Source organism: Cuculus canorus, chromosome 4 (genome assembly GCF_017976375.1).
Source record: "Cuculus canorus isolate bCucCan1 chromosome 4, bCucCan1.pri, whole genome shotgun sequence".
NCBI classification, from domain to species: Eukaryota; Metazoa; Chordata; class Aves; order Cuculiformes; family Cuculidae; genus Cuculus; species Cuculus canorus.
Genome location: NC_071404.1, coordinates 60,970,424 through 60,994,185, shown reverse-complemented (window position 1 = coordinate 60,994,185; position 23,762 = coordinate 60,970,424). Strand labels below are relative to the sequence as shown.

Here is a 23,762-nt window from a genome sequence, read left to right as displayed (position 1 = left end):
ACAATGTGTTTAAGCTTGCGGAGGAGCATTGTTTCTAAAAATGAGTTTTATGCCCAAAGCCCAGTATGAAGAAAACTGACAAAAATCCTGCAGCAGTAGACTGAACATGTCTTCATGGAGCCTGTGCATTTGTAAATTCATAACAATTGCAGCTGCTAGACTAGCTAGTCTCTCAGGTTCTGCCCCTCCCCTTTCCTGTGAGAGGATAAGAGGAAGAAAATGGGAATTGCATTACATTTCCTGTTATTGTTTATTTCAGATCTGGGAAGGGCTACGGCTTTACTCTGGTAATTGAGTTATATACTGCAGGAGGCCAGTACTTATGTATGTTTAATGGTCTATTCTGACAAATTATGTATTTCTGAAAAGTACATGAAGCACACTGCATTTTAGTGTTGGAATAACCACGATTTGGTTGCTCATCTATAATATGCTTCTCTGCATAATAAGAATGTGCATAAATCACATTTCAAACATGAGATAATCTGCAGCAGTCAGTAAAAAAGATATTTCCATGGCAACAGTTGCTAAATTAAATTGTATATCAGTACCTCCTCCCCATTTTTGTCCAGAAACCTCCCTGACACTAGCTCATATACATGAACCCTACTGATGAGTAATGAAATAATTATAATTATAAATATATAATTATAAATAAATATAATTATAAATAAATATATAATTATAAATAAATTCACCATTGCCTGTGTAAAGAGTTATTAGAACAAAGATTAGCAATGATTAATTACTGCTGACAGCACTGGGCATCAGTCTTTTACATCTGCACTTCTGTAACTCTCCATAGACCCTACCAGACGCTTAATATGGTCTTGCAAATGCCTGCTGGAGTTACAGAATCACAGAATCACAGAATCAGATTACAGAGTTGCTGTAATTGTATTTGGAAAACTCTGGAAAAATCTTCAGACCTGCATAAAAATCTGAGCAGTCTTCCTGGAATCTGCTTAAAAGAAAATTAAAAAATTTGGAAGTGATGGCACTTCATTTTTTTGTTCATCCAGGAAAACAATTAATTTAAGGAGTAAACTTACATTGTTCAGCAGGCATTTGGAGGTTATTACTTCTACATGTGGCAGGTAACGTGAAAGTGAGCATGAGGATTACAGGATGATGGATACTGGTATTCTGGTCTGATGTGAAGACTACTCATTTGATGGGAAATTGTAAGAGGGACAGGGGCAGGTCGTGAGGGTCATTTACAGGAGCAGGCAGGTGACTCGTCTGTGATAGGTAGAAGATGATGTTTATTAAGGCTGTTACACAAAAAGCACCTATGGAGTTGTTACTTTTTTATGCTCTTGAATTAAACATAAATGCCAAGGCGTGTAGTCCCAAGAAGGCTAAAGGGGCAGAGGGGTGGGCGTATTACTGGCAGTTTTCAATGCTGGAGATGGTTGATAGCGGAACAATCCCTAGATTCCCCTAGAGCCCTAAGTTGTCAAGGGAACACCTCCAAGGTGTCGTTCAGCTTGCCCAGCTGCCTGTGTCTGAAATTTTCAAAAAGGGATAGCACATTCTGCTGCACAGTTTTTTCTACATCTTCTTTGGTTCATCTTTTTCACCTTTCCCTGTAGTCACTATACATGAAATTTAAATTACTTCAGCTAAAGAGCTTCAGCTCTGCTGATTTTTTTCGAATCCCACACCAGTTTAATTACAAAGTGAATGGGGACATCAAGTAGAATCATAGTTGATACTTCTGTCTGCCTCAGCTCCCTGCTTTCAAGCCAACAGGGAACTTTCAACTACAGATGTAGCATTCATATAATCAAAGTACTGTTCTTGGCTATATTGCTTTTGTTTCTCACCTGTATTTTCACTTTCTTTGACTAGTAAAGCAAATAACCTCTCTCTTTTGGCTGGTGCTTGAAGATTATGCCAGAGTTTACAGTGGGCATTGGGCTTGTCGTCGTTTCTGGAATATCTTCAAGTGTGGAGACTGAAGACAGGAAGAGAAGTGAAGTAACTAAGGATGTGGGAAAAAGTCAGGAAGTGTTCTGGAGGAGAAAAAGAAAGAAAATGTTGAAATGAGTGCTCAGGAAGAGATATCCTGAATGAATAACTGAGAGGATGTTCTGGGCAGTAGAAAGAAAAGAAAATTAAGTGTTTTGGCATGGAAAACCAGCAGTGGATAGAATACAAAAGGAGGCAGTATGGGTAAAAGAAGCAGAAAAGAGAGTAGTAAAAGGTGTAGTAAAGTGACAATATAAGAGAAAGCAGAGAATAAGGGGTGCAAAGAAAAAAAATAATTGAAAAAAAAGGAATGTGTTGAATTGTGAAAGCAGCAAGTGAGTTTAGGAATGGAATTAAGGAGGAGTAAAATTGAAGGAGGAGTAAAATTGAAGTAGGAGAGCATCTGAATTGTGTGCTTCCCTGCAAGACCATTTTCTTCATGCATTTCAGAAAAGATGATCCCCTTTGCCTCCTTTGCCTTCTTGTGCATCTTCAGTCAGCCTCAGTTTTACTATACTGATGTCCTTGATTATTGCACACTAGCAAGCTCCTGAGCATGTAAGAAATGCCATAGAATCATAGAATCGTAGAATAATCAGGGTTGGAAGGGACCTTAAAGATCATCTAGTTTCAAACCCCCTGTCATGGGCAGGGACATCACACTAGGTCACTCTGCCCAAGGCCCCATCCAACCTGACCTTGAACACCTCCAGGGATGGGGCAGCCACAACTTCCCTTGGCAACCTGTTCCAGTGTCTCACCACTCTCATGGTGAAAAAATTCTTCTTAATGCCCAGTCTAAATCTGCCTCTTTCTAGTTTATACCTGTTACCCTTCATCCTATCCCCACAAGCCTTTATGAATAGCTCCTTCTCCAGCTTTCCTGTAGGCCCCCTTCAGGTTCTGGAAGGTCGATATAAGATCTCCTTGGAGCCTTCTCTTCTTCAGGCTGAACAAGACCAGCTCTCAGCCTGTCCTCACAGGGAAAGGGTTCCAGTCCTCTGATCATCTTTGTAGCCTCCTCTAGACCCGTTCCAACAGCTCCATATCCTCTTATGTTGAGGATTCCAGAACTTGACACAGTACTCCAGGTTTGGTCTCACAAGAGAGGAATAGAGGGGCAGAATCACTTTCCTCAACCTGCTGGCCATGCTCCTTTTGATGCAGCCTGGGATACATTTGGCCTTCTGGGCTGTGAGCACACATTACTGGCTCATGTCAAGCTTCTCGTCGATCAGCACCCCCAAGTCCTTCTCTGCAGGGCTGCTCTCAAGCACGTTATCCCCCATTATGTACTGAAATCGGGAGTTGCCTAGACCCAGGTGTAGGACCTTGCACTTGGCCTTGTTGAACCTCATGAGGTTCTCACAGCCCCACTTCTCAACTTGGTGTCATCTGCAAACTTGCTGAGGGTGCACTCAATCTCACTGTAAATATCATTGATAAAGATATTGAGCAGCACTGGTCCCAGTATGGACCCCCGAGGGACACTACTTGTCATGGATCTCTATCTGGACTTTGAACCATTGACTACTACTCTCTGAATAGAACCAGCCAGCCAGCCACTTATCCACTATGCTGTCTACCCATCAAATCCATATCTCTCCAATTTAGAGAGAAGGATGTTGTGGAGGGCCGTGTCAAAAGCTTTACAGAAGTCTAGATAGATCACATCCATTGGTTTACCCATGTCCACTGCTGCAGTTACGCCATCATAGAAAGCCAGTAGGTTGGTCATACAGGATTTGCCCCTGGTGAAGCGACGCTGGCTGCCATTAATCACCTCCATGTCCTCCATGTGCCCTAGCGTAGCTTCTAGGAGGATTTTTTCCATAATCTTCCCAGGCACAGAGGTGAGGCTGACAGGTGGATAGTTCTCAGGGTTAATTAATATAATGACTGTTATCTTTTGAAGTTAAACACATGCTAAAGTATTTTGGTGAATTGGGACAATACAGACAAATAAAAATATCTCTGAAATTGGGAATACATTTTCTTTTGTGAGTGTTACATTACAGGCATTAATAGCATACAGCGAGTACCTTGGGTAGTTTCTTATTAGGAAACAGAGGGAGGAAGGTAGAATTTCTTCTTGTGGTAGTAGCATGAATTTTGATTATAGAAATAGAAATGACTGGAATGGATATTGATCTTTTTGTAAGTAAAAGGTAAATATATAAGTAAAAGGTAAATATAACTTTTGCAGCATTGCCATGTTGTTCATGTGTTTCTACTTAACTATAGGTATTCTGATGATACACCTAGTCTTTCAGAAACCTTGTCAACTATATTTTGTGATTTTATTGGTTTTAGTACTTAAAGTACTCTGTTAATAATTAAATTATCATATTTCATAAGGATTCTGGCACAGTTTTCATGTTCAGTGGTTTAAGAAAATGCCAGAAAATTTCAGTGTATGATCAAAGGTCAAAACAATTTCTTTCAAAACACTTCCTTTCATATTCTGCAAAATAGTTACCTTAAACTGTTAAAATGTTTTGATTTAATGAGTGCAGGGTCTGAACTTCAGAAAAGAAACTACCAAATAATGTTCAAAGTTCATTAGAAAATGACAGGTACTAGCTCCAGTGGTGAAACGCTTCACCCCTGTAAGCAGGGTGCCTTGCTACCATAGGACTCTATATGAGAAGATGCAAGGCATGTTACTCTGGTTGATACATTTGGAAGGAGGTCTAATGAGTTTTTCAAGGTTGAGTCACTCAAAATATTTAATCAAAGGTAGCAGAAGGTGTGTCATCAGCATAAGTTTTGTCACCAGAATTATGAGGTATGGGATCTGGCTGATTGAACAAGGTCTCTGGAAAGCCAGATTTGCTGTTCTTGCAGCTGATCAAGTGCTGAGGAAGGGGGGGACAGAGAGCAGAGATTACAGAATTTACTTCCGTGGTAGCCCTGCCTCCATATACACTGAATATTATTGAGTAGCAATGAGAAACCTGTCTCTGTAGGGCTTGGTAACAAATGTGTTAGGCAGAGCAGTCAATGGGTTTGAGCTTTGCCCAGAACACAAATTTGTCTCATGTGAGTTTCTGCTTATATTCTTGTTAACACAGAAACACTTTACTTTTTGATACATTGAAAACATCCTTCACTTTGAGGCTAGTGAAAAAACACTTTCATAACAGTATTATTACTCCCTAGTGTTTGAGTATGAAAGCTCATTTCTGGAATTCAACTGAAGAACCAACAACTCTTGTAAGCTCATTATAATAAAGATGTAATCATTAAGTACAGAATTGGATATCGTAATGTGGATCTAGGTCAACAAGCTTTTAATTTTTCTATGCAAGTAGAAATATCATCAAGAAAGTATATCTCCTCACGTGTAATGAAGTAAAGAGAATTTGGGGGCAATGTCTGGGAACTGTTGCAAGAAAAGGCTAAACTATAGCAGTGTAGCTGTGTGGTAAAGTCAGACCAATTAATTCTTTAAAGCAATGACCAGGGCCCATCCAAAGGTAATGGGCAGTACCCCGAGAAAAGGAAAATATACTGCTGTTTCATTTTTAATAATTTAAACACAAACTACACGCACAAACTTTGAATGATGGCAAGGAAAAAAAAACCCTATGCTTTTTAAGGAAATCCCTTTATTTCTGCATTTCTCATTCATTCTACATTTTTGACATTTGGCACTTTTTTGTATGCACATATCAGGATGATCAGGCACAGTTTCAGTTGCAATATGCTGCAAGATAATGGCCCTTTCCTTCCACCCGTACTTCCTTCTTGTATTGTCTTTTCAGAGATTTCTTTTTTTCTCAATGGATCAGACTGCTTTACCGTGGAAGTTCTTCTGCTGTCCTTCCTATAACTTTCTACAATTCACAATTCTACAATTGTCTGTCCAATAATTGCACTACTGTAACTTTTCTATAAGCTCACACTAGGCCTTTGTAGACCAGAGTATGATTAAAAAAAAAGGCAAAATATATTTGTGTGTTGCATTTATGGTCAGTTTTGGTGCAAGAGTATCTGTAGTTCTAAGTCCATTCCCGGATCCATGGCTTATTATATGTTTTGATTGGTGGGTATAACTGTCTTGAAGAATAAGGATGTCGAAAAGTCCATGTTTAAGAGCATATCTCAAGACTCTAAGTAGTCATTTGTTTTGTGTTAAGTGTAGCTCAGCCTTAAGGGATTATGACCATTTCAGTTGGTTTGATGTGTGTTTATACTATTTGAGCTGCAATTTTTGAAGGTTACATTTGTTACAGGGCCTTCAGGCCACATTCAATATTAACTAACAGATTACCACACCCATAGAGTTAATTTTGTTTAAAACAATATATCATGCAAAAAAAGTTGTTCAGATCTCTTACGAAACCAGTAAATTTGTGTAAAACCAGGTCTTTCACATTTTGCTTTGCAAGGGAATTATCTGCCTTTACTATCCTCACCTCCATTAAATTACAGTCATACTATAAGGGACTTCGTAGACAAAGTTTAGGATAAAATGTAAAGTTACTTGGATTAATATACCATATTGTAGTTTCAACAGTTAGATAACAGGCCATATTATCCCTTCCAATTTTATTTAAGCATGCAGAAGTTTTTTTGTCAGTTTGAGGCACTGAAAAAAGTCCTAAGATCATCAATGTTCTAGAAACAAAATTTTAGGTTTATAAAGCCACTTTGACGATGAGCTGCCTAGTGCTGATGTTCTTCTGCAGTGCTGTATTTGCAGAATACTATCAACATTCTCTGCGGTGCACAAGAGACAAATATAAAGGGAATTTCTGCTCCAGTAAACTCCCGTCCCAGAAAGCAGACACAAAGAAGGGCTCATCTTGCTGTGCATTCCAGAGAAAGGAGGTGATTATAGATATAATTCCATGTCATTAAATAATATCTGGAAGGCTTCTCTTTGTGCTTCTAGTTTTCAGTTATTTGGGCTGGTGGGTGCAGTTTACAAAGTATTTGGCAGTATCTGGGGCTTTTCAAAGTGGTTTTGATAATCTCAGTCAGGGAGCAGAAGAGTTCACTTTTCCTGAAACAAGCTATAGCCTCCTTATTTTGACAGTTTCTAACTTCTAATATTCATGCTGAATTCAGCAAGGGTTTCCTTGCCTGATGACTCAGGCTTTTTACTGATGTGTAAAAAAATAAGTGTTCTTAAGCTTCAGATGTTAAGGAACTCCTTCAATTCAGTGTCCAGATTCTCTGAAAGCTGAAGGACATACAGTTCACTGAAAGAAGTGAAGTTCCTTTTTTCTGCTTGTATGGAATTGCCCTTTCACTGCTTTTGACAAATAATGTTATAGTGATAACTGTAGGCTTGTGACTACTGTTTGTTTGCTGTAGGGTTTGTAGTAGGAGCAGTGGGAGCTAAATACAAGCTCGAAGGATGAAGAAGAATGCAGCTTCATCTTGAAAAAAAGGCTGTGGTATGGATATACTGAGTCTCCCTGAAGAGGGATGGATGGGAGGAGTCAGCATGGACGATTTATTCTCTAAGATTTTTATTATCTATGAAATTATTAAGACAGATATTTTAAGTCAACATTTACATGATAAAGCTGACAATCTTTAAATGAGTCATTAAATAAAGTTTTTGTCATTTTACATTTCATATAGGAAGGATTTAGAATCTCAATGCGTCTCACCAATCAAACTGTTAAAACTCAGTGAGCAAATCTGGTTTTGTTGTGTGATTGTTGCTGGAAATTTCTAATTGTAGATGAGATGAAATAGAATCTAAAACCAAAACCCACATGGGACGATAGGGGTTTACTTGTAATTTAAATGGACGTTCTGCGGTCTTCTGTCCTGTAGCAAACTGAAATAATCAGAAATTGGGTGCTCTCAATAGAACTAACAGTCTAGGAAGAGCTGTAGGCCGCAGGGAAACAGAAAGTGATCTCTAAGAACACTTAAGATCTCTAAGAACACTTAACACTCTAAGAACTATTGTGTTTCTGCAATAGCTCACTCCTGGCTTTCTTTCCTTAAAATTGTTTTGGACCAGGCAGAGCCTCTGATCTTCACTAGTGTTAGTGAGGTTAGGGCATTAACAGCTGATGATCATTGTTTTGATGTGCTGTACACATCATAGGTAGATGACTACCATGGTTGTGACTGTTACTTCACCTGTTATCTCTGATTTTTGCAAAAGGACCGATGCATTTGCCCAGTCAGCATTCTGCTTTGAGTCAGTCAGTGTTGTACTGGTCTGCTCCATGTAATCCAAATTGGCAACTGTGCCAAGCATCTTGGCAAGACTTCAGAGAGCTAGTGTTTATGTTTGAGGAAGGTGATACACTATGAAAGCTGTCATGCTATTTTGTAGTGTTGAAGGAGCCAACTGGAATTACTGAGACAGAACTCTCTTCAGTCACTGTAACCTGTGATTTCTGAATTGAAATGCTTTTTATTTAAAGCCAGTGAAAAATGCAGCTTTAGATACTTCAAGGCAAAACATGCAATAAATACTCCCCATCGAATGTTGCATACATATGGATCTTTGTCTAAATATGTCAACTGCTGGAACAATTATGAATTACTTTTATCCAGGAAGATAAACCCATGAAAAAAAAGATATAAAAAGCAACTCGCTAATGTTTAACTAACGTATATGGAATCTGGGTCAATCAGTTAAATTTCTGACTGACCTGCCTTTTCTTACTGAATATAATCTAAGATAAAATTTGTGGTTGAAGAAAAAAGTCTGATTATAGACTTGAAACTTCAGTGTTTTCTATTAACACATTTCTTAGCAGCATTTATTATATGGTACTCATTGCTATGCCAGTGTAGTTTCTGCTTAGGAAATAAATGGTTTCTGGGAAGTCATGGAATGGGATGCAGCAAGGAACTGATTGGATTTGATCATGTCATCGTACCACACACTGCCTACTCAGCACTACCACAGGCCTTGTTGCTGAAGTAAATTTTGAATTGTAAAATTACAAGTCGGCAGCGCTGTCCTGCAGGCCATTCTTTCATTTGTTCTGATCTGAATTATGTTGTTACATATCAAGAAGCACGATTTAAGCAGCATAGTTGAATGCCGTGGTATGGATCTTCGGTTATGTTTAAAGTAGGGTAGGTAACTAAACTTAATTTTGTGTTTTGCCTGCCTGCAAATCCTGCTTGGATAGGAATTAGATGAGGAAATCAGAACAGGGCCATGATGTGGCTTGTCTGTGTCTGTCCCCTCTAATATTTCCTATGTAGTTTTAATAATCTAATGTGCTCTGCAGTTGTGGTTAGTAAGAGACTAACACCAAACATGGATCTCCATTGGGAAGTATGAGCTAGGTGCATGAACAGTGAATGTGTCAAGAGGTAAATCCAGCGGCTGTCACTGCTTTTACTTAACTCTAGTGCAGTGCAGTGCTATCTCATTTGCTTGCTTTTGTAGCTTTCTAGAAGATGTCATATAGTAATTATTATGATTTCCTTACTAGTATAGTGTCTATAATATCTACTTTAACCTTATGAGTCTTGAAAACTGTTCCTGTTGTAGAAGAGGAACAAGTAACTTAGGTAGTCTTTAGTGGGTATTTTATTTGTATCATGAAAAAATATGGAGGAGCTTCAAACATATTTTATTGTGAGTTGTTATTTCTCAGGCAGTTCGTGTACTGACTCAGAGAGCCCCTCGAACAAAAAGCAGCTATTTGGAAATAGAGCCTTGCTCTGTAGTGCTTTGCTTCTGATTATGCTTGAAGCTTCACTCATTGTTCCAAGTAGTAAGAATGAAATCTTGTTTAGCATGTATATGGTCACGGTACAGCCCCCACATCAGTCGGTATTCATGTGTTAACACAGGTTGCAAAGAGGTAAAGTGTAACCACATCAAAAGAAGTTCAGAAACAGACAGTGAAATGAACTTAGAGTAGACTAGAATTATGGCTCAAGTTAAATGAAATACGAGCTTCAAATTTCACTTTGATATTTAGCTTTTAGATATCCTGCTGCTTTTCTTATGCAAAATAAGTTTTCAAAGGGTCGTAAAGGAGACAGAGCTTCAGGAGCACTATTGTTCACTCACATTTTTCTACATATCCTTTGTGCAGACCTTGGCACCAAGCACATGAACTAGTATCTAACTATGTCTGGTAACGTAAGCCCTGCAACAGCTTTTATCATTACATTAATGTCCTCTCGAGTTATTAAAAAAAAAACAACCTTAAGAATGTTTCCTCTGAGATCATGATGTGGCTTAGAAATGCAACTTTGAAAATTATCAGTGGCAGACCTTACTTTCTTGTATATGGTTTGTTGGAGGGGGCGAGGTTTGGAGATGCTAGGTGTGGAGTGGGCTTTGCTTCATGTGTCCAGCAGCAAAAAGCTTACTTGGTGAATTTAACTTATTGTCTTGTTTGGGGGACATCAAAAGTAGCTGGAGTGAATGCTGTTTCTTGTGATCTCATCTACATAGCTGCTATGCTTTTCCACACTTTCTTGATGCAGCATCTACTCTTATTAATATTTTTGACATTTTTACACCATTTCATTTTTCAATTTAAATTGTAGAACCCTGGTGGCAGAAAAGGCATATATATGTAAATAAAACACAAAAAATCTATGTCTGTGACAAAGTTAAAGATGTCTCATATGTAATAAATAAGATTATGTCCTGGTTCTGGCTAGAAAAATGTTAATCACTTGGGGTTTTGAGTTAATCTTCAGATGAATCTGGGAAAGGATGCAGCTGGAGCAGTTGACCAAACTGGGCAATGAAATACTCCATGCCATCAATGTCATGTCTAGTATACACAAGCGAGGTTGTTGGCAGGGCAGCATGGTGCAGCTGGACTGTTCATGGTTTCAGATTTTGCAGTGTTTTTTTTTTTTTTATGGCACAGATTCAGAACTTGGGATTCCAGATTGGGAGTGGTTGGTGTGGTTTTGCATTTTATATCATCCATCTTGTATATACTTAGGCTGTTGTTATTGTTGTTGTATTTTCTTGCCCTTTGCTGCGCTGTCAAATTGTTCTTATCTCAACCCACAAGGTTCATCTTTTCTTTTTGATACCCCTCCCCATTCCCCCAGGAGGCAGGATAGGTGAATTAGTGGCCACATGCTTCTTTGTTACTGGCTGTGCTCTGCATTGTTTTTTCATTGTTTGTCTGGGCTCCCTGTCATTCTTTGTGCTGACTTCTGTGTTAAACCATGGCATTCCCTTTTGGCACCCAATGTGGGACCTGAGCGGCTGAGATAACAACAGAACTGGGCGCAGCATGTTAAAACAGATTTGCTATATGTATTTATTGTATTAATTAACTATGGTTACAATGTTGTATTATTTGTTTACATGGTTGTTACGTAAATCATTACACATTCTATGTATTCCCTGCAGTGCTGTTTATCATCTCTGATATTATCATCGTTTTGCTGTACTGTGTAATATCAACCTACGATATGATGCTATCACTGCCAATGATATTTGATTAGTTTCTGTACATGGCATTGATGTAATTTCTGTACCTAAGGCTCCATCTCTCATAATTCTTAATAATCATACCCAATCTATGGGGAAGAAGGGGGGGGGGGTGCACTCTCCCTTGCTCTTTCACCTCCCTTTTCTTCCTCAGTCTTGTTACAACAGCTTTTGAGAATTTTTAATATCCTTTGGACATTCAAGCCAGCATGCTTCTATTGCTGTCTGTCTTGAAGGTACTTCAGGTCTTGTTTAGCATTAAATACTTACTTTTTAAAAAACTCAGAGATCTGTCCCTAGGCTGAATAATTATGTGTGGCAGATTGTGTGGAATAGCACGAGCAAACGCTTAGGATGGTGGTCACTTCCAGGAACTTCACCCCTGAACAACTGCAGAAGCTTGAAGAACTAGTAGAATATCTGGAAGAAGCATACTGTTGCCCTGGTGATTTGAGGGAAAGAAAAATTGCTGCAGTGTGCTATGGCCTAGCCTATGCCTACTGACGGCTGTTCAAACATTATGCAGCACCCTCGGGGGGAAAGAGGAGGGAAGCAGACAGGAACTGCAGCTACTCCAGCCCTCATGACAAGCCCTGTTGGTACTCCAACCCCAGTGACTTGCACTGTGGCTACCTGAACTTCGGCAACAAGCACAACAGTGCTCCATGTGTTCTTTGCACCAGCTGCCAGGCTAATCATGACAGATGATGTAATATATGTTATTAAATTATGTGACTTTTTTTGTGTTAATATATTCAATGAAAGATGAGATTGTGGTGCTTACATGACTTGATAGACATGGGCTTAAAAAAACAAAACTAAAGCAAACCAAAAAAACTCCCAAAACTCCCCAAATAAGAAACAGTTCACCATAAAAATTTATTTTTTATGTTACCTGGTGGCAGTGTATAACCAGGAAGGAGGACAGAGACTCACCTGGTGGCTTTGCCATTATTTTTATTTCCCAGAGAAGTGTGCCAGCTGCTCCCACAGTAGTAGGACTTAGTCTCCAGCTATTTGCTGTATCAGAGGAGGAGCTCTGAGAGCCAGGGTTTAATAACAACCATTCCTCTATGGCATTGCTTCTTTTCATTGGTCATTAACCAGGAAATTGGTCGAATGCTGCAGTTCTCTCAGTAATTTCACACTGTTTTATGTTAAGACATTAATAACTAGAAGTTTGGTTTTTTTTTTTATTTTACAGCTTTGACTAAAATGGTCTTGTATATTGCAGACTATTTAAGTGATGATAACTTTCTCTTTTTATTACAAAATTACAAAATATTCTTACATGTATAACACTGATCAGAGTGCATCTTTTTAGCTTAAAATTCAGCTGATCAGTTAAGCAATTTTCAGTTTACTTTTAGATTCATTACACAAACTCTTTAAGTTCATTCATCAGGAAAGCAGAATGCTCTAGGCTAATTACTTGCTGAATTTAGACTGTAAAACATAACTGAAAGGTATTAGAGTAGCACTATAAATAAATAGTTTGCCTTTGTTGCAAACTAGAACAACATTTAATGAAATAATCCAAAGCCCAGTGAAATCAGTAGGAAGATATGTATTGAATACACTAAATCAGTACCAGAAAAAATGTCACCTGCAGTCATTTTTTTGAGATTGTGAATTTGTACAATCAGAAATGAAGTTACTGAACTAACATAAAAAAAATGTTCCTAAGGTTGAACCATCTATATCAGTAATAGAAAGCTTCTCTTTAAAGAAATTAAAAAATCGTGCATTTTGTACAAATAATATAATCCAAAGACAAGATGCCACTGATATTCAAGGAATAGGTGTCAACTGTTGCTGTCAGTATCTGACAGTACATGAAGAGTTATCCAGTCTTTGCCCCAGTCTTTGCTAGGTTATTCTTGTGGAGTGTGAATGCCTTTTGGGAGACGTGTGTATGTCTGCTCCAGGTTGAGACAATGGATCTTAATTTCTTGCCTTTTATTTAGTACCTTCTGGCTCTTGTTTGATTTTCTTTGATTGAAAATTTAGTTTCACAGTGACACGTGTTGTACTTTCTTTACTACAATGTTAAAATGTAGCTTCTATTAAAACCTGAAGTAATTGTACTGCCTATTTCTTTTGGCTGTCTTGAGATGAGCAGGGACTTCTACTGCTTCCCTTTGTATATGTTTACTTGCAGTCTTCCATTCTATTAGACACAGTTGTCTTGGGTTTTTTTGCTTACAATATCTTTTATTTAGACAGAAAATAAATGTAGCCTTATAGGTACATTTGAATCCATACAGATTCTATCAAGTGCTTTGATCATGCAAATATTTTATCTCACTAGGTAATGTTTAATGTTGTAATATTGCAGCATTACTGTCCATTTCTGTTGACTAGACAATATTTTTTATATTTTTAAGTGTAAAATATTAAAACACAGATATGTGGGGTTTTTTTCCATTTTAATTTTATTTCTAGTTATTGCAGTTAGCATTCAGATTTCCAAATTTGTATATACATTGCTATTTGTGGAGCTTACTTTGCCTTTTTTAATTTATTTTTTTCTGTTACTATTTTTCCTGATTACTATCTTAATATTTATCTTTTCCTATTTTTAACATAACTACCAGTTATGTAAACTCTTTTTCCATTCATGAAGTTCAGAGAAAATGAAATTCTTTTGACATATCTATATGCTGTAGGTAGGTGTACAGAAGTGGCTCTTTCCTTTATTTAGTGTTTGTTAAAAGTATGTCTACAGAATAGCCAGTGCATATGCAACTTTAGTGCATATGCAACTGGTTATGGATTAGCTGACTTGGGTGCTGAGAAGAGCAGTGTCCCAGCAGCGTGGAACTCACTATGAACTGCAGAAAAACAGATTGCTGCTCCTCTGCGTGCTACTGTGGCTATTTCATTAGCAGTGCCCAAGATGGCTTGTTCAAAGTTTGTGTGCACTATGTATTCAAGCTGAAGCTGCAGCACTCTGAACTTACTGATAATTTAATGCAAGAATGCTAAACCTATTTTGGAACTCAAGCTTGCTTTCAGTATTGCAACAGATAATGTAAGACCTGACTTCAGATATTGGATTCATAACAAGAGTTTGCATAGTAGTATGCAAACAGACTTTAATGAAGGTTATTTTTTTGTTTTGTTTTAGTTTTGACTTTTTGATGAGCTTAAATGCAAGAATGTGCATATCTGACAACAGGGAGAGGTAAAGGACAAAGATCCGTGCTTGCTCTCTGTCAGAGATATTTTTTAATATCTTGCTATTTCATGTGCTTCATTCCACTGTAGAGGTGGAAAAGCTGTAAATTCATTTCTAGCATGAGTGACCTAGCAGTATGCAGAGAGAGGTAGCTGTACTAAGTCCAGGAAAGGAAGGTATTAAAATAAATATCCCTCTGAATTTTAGAAAAATATTAACTGAATTATTCCTGTGTGCCTCAATAAATTTGCAAAGAATACCTTTGTAATATATTTATTTATGGAAAGGTCATTGAGTCAATTACAGTATTTTACCCTGCCTTCAGAAACACTTATGCTTTAATTTCACAGTATGTAAAGAAATCAGAATTTTGGATAGATATAGATACATTTTTCAACTTAGAGTTTCACCTTAAGATGAGGAAAAACTTCTTTATTGTGAAGGTGATGGAGCACTGGAACAGACTGCCCAGGGTGGTTGTGGAGTCTCCTTCTATGGAGACATTCAAAACCTGCCTGGATACGTACCTGTGGGACTTCATGTAGGTGAACCTGTTTTAGCAAGGGGGTTGGACTAGATGATATCCAGAGATGCCTCCTGACACCTGCTATTCTGTGGTTCTGTGACACCTGCTAATCTGAGTTTATCTTTACACTTAGAATATGTGGTGCATATTGCGTAGAATACAGCAGATAAATGTACATTTGAAGAGGAAGTAAGTTTGTTGTGGGGTTTTTTACATGCAGCTACTCTATGAGGTGTATTAATGTGTAAATTTGCTGTTACTTCCTAGAATACTGTATCATGTGCTCTGGTGTTTCATTTAAAGGATTGTCTTTTGTTTCTCTTAAACATGGCTTTTTCTCTTCATGTTGCTTGTGGCCAGTTATTCAAAACAATGTAATTGTGATTGGTTTTAACTTAATGCCTTATTTCTTTGAAGGGCATGTGGTGCACACTTATTTTACAGGCCTGGGTAATCTCAGATGTAATGTTACTGGCAAATAGTTCTACTTCTGTGTGCCTGTGTGGGTGTGAGGAACGACAAATAATGAACACATTGCCCCATATGAGCTGAAATCTTTTCAGATGAGGGACATAAAGGAGCTCTGAGTGCTGTAAGTAGAAAGAATATATACGTGTTTGTCAGTGAAACCTAATAGCCTCTGCAGTGGTGTTTCTGAAAGCATTCCTCTGATAATAAGTTTTGTTTATATACATTTTAAATGTGTATACTCTGAGCTTGCTATTTAGGCAATAGGCAGTGTGAATTAGATAGTTATCTGTGGTTTCCATGGGGTAAGTAGGAACATCTAGCAAAAAATGCTGATGCCAATCACAATACGAACTTTGTTCCATTGTAGTGTGCTGTTAGTACTTTGATTCTCTTTGTGAGAAGAGGCTGGGCCAGTCAGTGAAGTCTGTTGCAGTGTCTGTAGACATTGAGCTAAGTTGACAATGAGAAACATAGGGTATTAGCATGGTATTTCTGTGATCTAGAGCCATATTCATATTTGTGATTAAATACTTTGGTGCTCAGCATCAGATGGCTGTTTTCCAACTGAGTCATTGTCTTTCTTGAAGAAGAAAGTATTTTCACAGTATTTCCTAGGATAAGCCTGGACAGAGGAATAATTTATCTATTCACAACTCATTTAGTGTGAAAAGAAATGAAGGAATCTCAGTACAGTCAAGGATACTTAAACTGATGGTTTCCTCCAAGACCAGATCTAGATTTTTTTCATCACTGATTTGGCTGTGCATGTTGTACATGGAAAATCCTGAAGGAACTGCAGAGATCAGCAGCTTATCCTAGATTGTATCCTTGCAACTTCTGAGGCATATAAGGTCTGCATAAGTACAAGAAGAGGTGCTACTGAAGTAAACAAACACAGCAGTCCATACTTAATTTAGCATATCATTAAGACTACGAATACAACTGCAGACCCAAAAGGAGAGGGTCGTTAGTGAAGATAAATGATTGGTTTGCTGCATTCAAATATTTTATTGATATTTTATTTACAACTTGTCAATGTTGTAAAGGATTTCTCCTAAACATTTTGCCCAATCTTTAACCTGCACCTCCAGGTGCTTCGTAGTTCCCGAACTTCAGGGGAATGCAGAAAGTTATCTGACACTTATGCACTTTATAGAAATTTTACCAGATTTAATGTCAGTGGCAGAAAGAATACTGTGAAACAGCCATCCACATAGTGAAAAAACAAAAGCAGTACCTAACTGCTTTATGGTGGTGTGTTTCAGAATAGGCTGGTTTAGTCAATATAATACGAAGAAATCAAAAAGAGTTAGCCTCTTTCTTTCTCTCTCTTTTGCCCTCCTCCCCCAGCTATAAGCTGCTTCAACTGTTCCGATCTTCGTCTTAAGTAATAGTCTTTCAGTATTTCCTCCGTGAGCACTCAGTTGTAGTAACTGGGATTCATTAGAGGTAACTTTCTGCAGAGGGTTTACATTATTGTACACGTGAGAGAGAATAGGTTTAAATGTGGTAGCATGGATTCATACCTATAATGTAATGAGGAAAATAAATTATAATTAAATGGTAGAACTGTAACAAAATTATTTCCCTCAATGCTGTTAAAATTTTACATCTATCTTTAGTTAAAATCCACGTGATGGGTCCTGCTGGTTTGTTTTCCACCCACATGCTTTGTCTGATGAGAAATACGTTGGCTAGCAAGGGATTCTTTTGTCTCTATTGGCACTCCAGTTTGAAATACAACTTTCATTCCTGTAGACACTGGGGATTTGCACTCTAAAGGGACTGGATAATACAGCAGGAGAAGATCAGGTTCAAGACCATCTAAAGAGAACCTGAAGGTGCACAAGTCCATGGGACCTGATGAGTTGCATCTGCACATCCTGAGGGAACCAGCAAATAAAGTTGCTAAATCACTGTCCATCATATTTGAGATATAGTGGCTGTATGGTGAAGTTCCAGCTGCCCAGAAAATGGAAAACATAACCTCCACCTTTATAAAAGAAAAAAAAATATCTGGGTAACGCCAGTTTCACCTCTGTGCCCAGCAAGATCATGGAGCATATCTTCCTGGAAATTCTGCTGAAGCGTGTGGAAAATAAGGAGGTGACTGGTGCCAGCCAACATGACTTTGCTAAGGGCAAATCATGCCTAACAAATTTGATGGCCTTCTGCAATGGCTATAGTGTTGGTGGATAGGGAAAAGGAACTACAACATCTGCCTGGAACTTGTGCAAAGTATTCAACACTGTCCTGCACTACATCCTTTTGTCGAAATTGGAAAGACAGGGACTTAATAGATAAGTAGATAAGGAGTTGGCTGGATGGTTGCAGTCAAAGAGTTCTGGTAAAAAACTCGATGTACAAGTGGAGACGTGGTGAGTGCCGTTTAGTATCTTTGTCAGTGATATAGATAGTGGGATTGAGAGCACCCTCAGCAAGTTTGCTGAGGACATCAATCTGTGCAGTGTGGCTGACAAGCCGGAATGAGGGCGAGCCATCCAGAGGGACCTTGACAGTCTTGAAAGGTGAGCCTGTGTGAGCCTCATGAAGTTCAACAATGCCAAGGTCCTGCACATAGGTCAGGGCATTCCCTGGTATCAATACAAGATGAGGAGTGAAGGAGTTGAGAGCAGCTCTCGAGGGAAGGACTTACGGGTACTGGTGGATGAAAAGCTGGACATGAGCCAACAATATGCTCTCACAGCACCTGAAAGCCAACCATTCTGGCCCTCTACTCCACTCTCATGAGACTCCACCTGGAGTACTGTATTCAGTTCTGGAACGCTCAGCACAGGAGAGATATACACCAGTCTGGAATATGTCCAGAGGAGGGGCAGAAGATGATCAGGGAGCTGAACAACACCTGTCAGGAGAAGTCCCTGGTGACTGGAAGAAGGGTAATGTTTTGCCCATTTTTAAAAAGGGTAGAAAAGACAACCCTGAGAACTATCGATCTGTCAGCCTCACCTCTGTGCCTGGGAAGGTCATGGAAAAAATCCTCCTAGAAGCTACGCTAAGGCACATGGAGGACATGGAGGTGATTAATGGCAGCCAGCGTCGCTTCACCAGGGGCAAATCCTGTATGACCAACCTACTGGCTTTCTATGATGGCGTAACTGCAGCAGTGGACATGGGTAAACCAATGGATGTGATCTATCTAGACTTCTGTAAAGCTTTTGACACGGCCCTCCACAACATCCTTCTCTCTAAATTGGAGAGATATGGATTTGATGGGTAGACAGCATAGTGGATAAGTGGCTGGCTGGCTGGTTCTATTCAAAGAGTAGTAGTCAATGGCTCAAAGTCCAGATAGAGATCCATGACAAGTAGTGTCCCTCGGGGGTCCATACTGGGACCGGTGCTGTTTAATATCTTTATCAATGATATTTACAGTGAGATTGAGTGCACCCTCAGCAAGTTTGCAGATGACACCAAGTTGAGTGGTGTAGTTGCCACACCGGAAGGACAGGATTTCATCCAGAGGGACCTGAACAGACTGGAGAAATGGGTATCTGAGAGCCTCATGAGGTTCAACAAGGCCAGGTGTAAGGTCCTACACCTGGGTCTGGGCAATCCCCGTTTTCAGTACATGATAGGAGATGATGTGATTGAGAGCAGCCCTGCAGAGAAGGACTTCGGAGTGCTGATCGATGAGAAGCTTGACATGAGCCGGCAATGTGCGTTCGCAGCCCAGAAGGCCAAATGTATCCTGGGCTGCATCAAAAGAAGCGTGGCCAGCAGGTCAAGGGAAGTGATTCTGCCCCTCTAGTCCTCTCTTGTGAGACCTCATCTGGAGTACTGTGTCAAATTCTGGAATCCTCAACATAACAAGGATATGGAGCTGTTGGAACGGGTCCAGAGGAGGGCTTCAAGGATGATCAGAGGGCTGGAGCCCCTTCCCTGTGAGGACAAGCTGAGAGAGTTGGGCTTGTTCAGCCTGAAGAAGAGAAGGCTCCAAGGAGATCTTATATCGACCTTCCAGTACCTGAAGGGGGCCTACAGGAAAGCTGGAGAGGGGCTATTCATAAAGGCTTGTGGTGATGGGAAGAGGGGGAATAAGTATAAACTAGAAAGAGGCAGATTTAGACTAGGCATTAAGAAGAATTTCTTCACCATGAGATTGGTGAGACACTGGAACAGGTTGCCAAGGGAAATTGTGGCTGCCCCATCCCTGGAGGTGTTCAAGGTCAGGTTGGATGGGGCCTTGGGCAGCGTGACCTAATGTGATGTCCCTGCACATGGCAGGGGGTTGGAACCAGATGATCTTTAAGGTCCCTCCCAACCCTAACTATTCTATGATTCTATTTATCTTTTAATGCATTTTATTGGGGTTTGTTATTCTAATAGGTGTATTATACAAAACATAATACTCTTGTAATAATGATATTATGATAATTGTGTGGTATACAAGATCTTGAAGTTCAATACTTCTTACTCTCAGTCTCTGAAAAGCTGTCTAGAGAGACTGGGATGACAGTTCATATTGAAAATACTTTCCTGTGAGACAGTGTCGTATAGTTCCTCCATCTAATTTGCACTTTTTTTTTCAGAGTAAGCCAAAGACATTTCAATAGAACACACACACACACACACACAATGTTCTCAAACCATACTTCTTGGAAATTTCAGCTTCCATCTTGTCAACAGCAACAGCTGCTTTGTGCTTTGCTGACTCTGCAGGTCTTTGAGAAGTTCTGCTTTAGACATTACCTCTTTCATTCCCAGTCATGGAAGTGCTTCTACAGTGGAGCTGATGTAGTGTACATACCGTCTTATTTTTATCTTCATTGAAATGCAGCTGGGACTAAGCATGAATCCACTAAAATATCTTGGAAATGGAAATGTCTTTCTGTGACTGGTTTAATACGCCTTTCTGGTTGAGAATTGGAGGCATTCATCTTGCTTTGATGAGCTTTTCAAACATCCAATTCATTATTGCTGATGCTGTGGATTTTATTTGTACAACATCTCTTTCAACATATGGACAGATAAACTGCATCCTGTTAGCAGTAGGATAGAGATTCCTTTTTTTACATCATGGTTGAGTGTTCTTCAGGACTGATAACTACTGAACAGCACATGCTGTCCAGTCTAGAAAAGAATCTGATGATCTTCTCTAACCATTGAAGTATTGTAAGTAAATTCTATCTACCAAAAAGTCCAGGCCCCCAAGCTCCCAAACATTTCAGTATGTGCTTAGTGTTTCACCTATAAATGTCAGTTTGACAGCAAATGCTGCCTGATTCTGTAAGTATGAAGCAATTCTACAAAATTAAATAGGCCTAATTTGTAAACTTTGTTGAAATAATAGAATTAGTCCAGAACTAATGCCTTTTCTGGAGTCCAGTAAATTTACTCTGCTGGTGGTATATGGCTGGGGAGATTATGTTCTGCTATAGGAAAACGGATCCATTTCTCATAGAAGAGTGGTTGGTTGTCACCAAACCTTCTATAACTACCTGCCTGCCTGAGTGCTTTTGCAATCCTAGAAAAGTGAGTTTAGTTTTCTTTCAGTGTTTCTTTGGGGTAGGATCTTCTGCTTGAAATAAAGCACCAGCACTCTCATTGAGCAGCTTGCAGCTACAATTCTAATAATTTAAAATTTAAATGAGACAGAGGCAAATGATAAAAAACACATATTTCAAACAGCAGTGTCTGTTTTAGACAGAGCAATGTCTCTTAAAGGAAAAAAATCCCCAAAGAAGTATCTCTGAATTAGTGAAATTGCTAAGTAAGCAAAATACAGTGGCATACTGTTGATGAAAGTATTCTGCCTCTGAAGAAGGGTGTTGTGAGCTGGTGCCCATTGTGGCATGCGTCATTGCTGCCTATTTGGCTTCTCTAAAGCATATGAGATATTAATTTTCCTTTCCCATAAGCCTTCAATACAGTGCAGGAAGGAGATCCAGAATGTGAACTCCTTATTCTTCCATAATGGCATGTTTAAGGAATGTTTATTTGCCTTTCGGATTATTCTCCATACCCAAAGGTCCACAGTTACAGAAATGTTCTCTGCCCAGGGCTGAACAGGAAATTGTAGTCATTGACTATTGTAACGCATTGCAGTGACCTCCAGGCTTTTTTAATCCAACAAGGTATATCAGTGCATGATAGTACTGACCTTTGAAAGGCTGCAGACTGTTCGAAAGAAAACAGCTTGTTTGATAAAAGAAAATGGACCACTCAGTGTCCTTTGTTCATGTTATCTGTGCTGTTTTGAATTGGAGGATGGTAAAGGGGAACAAATGGTTCCAAAATGAGCTAACTGTCCTGAACCAGACCCAGGCTTTCTTAACACTGCATGTCTTTCACTCCTTTGACAGTTGTCTTCCACTGGGACAGAGGTGAAACTTCGCCAGGCCACAGCTGTTGAGCAGTGGTCCTCAGATTTGCAGATCTCCCTGGGAAAACATCAGAACAGTTACAAGTGTGTCACCTGGACAAAATGTAAAACTTCACTGTCAGAATCTTCTATCCCTGGTAAGGCATCTGAGGACACCTGATTTCTGATTAAAACCAAGCTTGATAAACAGAAATGTCCCTGCAAAAGAAGTGAACTGCTATGAAGATGTCACATGTTTGTGAAAGGTTCATTTTGAACTGTGATAAGTGTACTGTAAAAATGCAGACAAAGGAACAGGAGGAAGTTCAGTACTGGAAAAGAAACACTTTCTAAAGGTGTTTTGTATTTTGTTGTTTGTAGATATTGTTTGTAGTCTGCCCCTTCTGAGGGAGAACTGGTTGTGGCAAGGACTTCATTTATGAAAAATGCCTGTGAGTGTTATGACAGAGCTGGTTTTGAACTGACTGGTCAATGAAGTGTTGAAAAAACATTGAGATGAAGATAACATTTTGCACGACAGGTCTAAGCCTGGACAATGTGTGGGTGAGGTAGGCTCTATTCTGTAGACCTGACCTATTTAGCTGTGTATCTCAATGTAAAGTTTCACCTTTAATTCTAGTATTACCTCCCTTTCGTGAGCATCACTATGCAGCTGTGAATCCTATGCAAAGCATTATGCAGCTGTTTACTTCTGGACCATGTGTTGATATTTCCTTTAAGCCCATATTCAAACTTTTGCAAAAATCAAGATCTCAATACACTTCTCTGCGTAGCATGAGCATAAACTATTATAATATAAATAGAATATAATAATAGTGTAAATGATAATATAAAAGATGATTTAACAATACCCATTACAACGTGGTTGTTCTTAGTTCATCTCTAAGTGCCTGTACATTGATATGATAACAATGATTAATAATGATAATGTACTAAAACACCAACAAGGACTAAGGATAGTTCTGAATGACATTGTGTGTTAAATTAATTTGCTAAGCAATGCTGAGAACAGCTGCAGAAAATCAGAAAGCATTCTTATATCTTCTGTAGCCTACTTTTTTTTTTCTTGGTGAGTGTTTCTTCCTTTAAACTTTCATTGTTCTGTGTTTTGTTTTGATTTACTTTGATAAACATAACCAAATAAGTTAACTCTATAATATGACCTGGTAAACTAAGCTTCCTAGGTACTGGCCCTACTGGAGCTATAACTGTTGGCTGCATGTTAAGTGAATGCATGGGAAATAGGAATAAATGAGACCAACAAGCAACGAGAGTCACTGAGATAGTGGAGTTACTGTTTATGGCTAATGGAGGGATGATCTAGGCTGAAGTTTGCAGACTCCATGCCTCTCCAGAAGTAATTTCTCTGTTAGCCAGATATACAGGGCTTAAATTTCCAAGGAAGTAATTATTTACATAGGTTAGATGCCCTGAAGTTCTCACCAGTCATATGTGTCTTTAAATGTGCTTGACTGCAAATTCTTTATGGTTTACATCTGTGGATAGTACAGTTCTGCTAAGCCTGTTCCATTTGATTTCTCATTTTTTAGTGTTTCTTGAGGTGTAAAATTACATGGTTAGAATGTGACACTGTTCCCTGGATGTTTTTTTTTTTTTTTTTCCCAAAGACAGTAGCTTCAGCTACTATTACAAAGACATGCTACCTGCAGATAAAATGTTGCTGTAAATTATGAAGCCCAAGGGATTGTGAGAGGGAACTGAAATCAGACACATTTTTTGAATCAGGTTGAGGCAAGATCAGTCTAGTATGTCACAACTGCTGAAATTCTCTCTTGTTATTTCAGAGAGTGTGTTTCATTTAAATTATGTACCATGGGTCACTAGATCCTCT

General features: G+C 38.9%; 1 protein-coding gene across 10 annotated transcripts in view; it reads left to right on the top strand.

The window, feature by feature from the left end:
- The window catches only part of MAPK10 (mitogen-activated protein kinase 10), a 146,587-nt gene that overhangs the window by 23,255 nt on the left and 99,570 nt on the right, over window positions 1-23,762 (top strand). For 3 of the 10 annotated variants that reach the window (XM_054065837.1, XM_054065835.1, XM_054065838.1), the window contains one exon: window positions 21,891-22,047. The exons of the other annotated variants lie outside the window; for them this stretch is intronic. The gene's annotated coding sequence lies outside the window, so the exon portion shown is untranslated. The remainder of the gene's footprint in view (window positions 1-21,890; window positions 22,048-23,762) is intronic. 10 annotated transcript variants of the gene reach the window in all.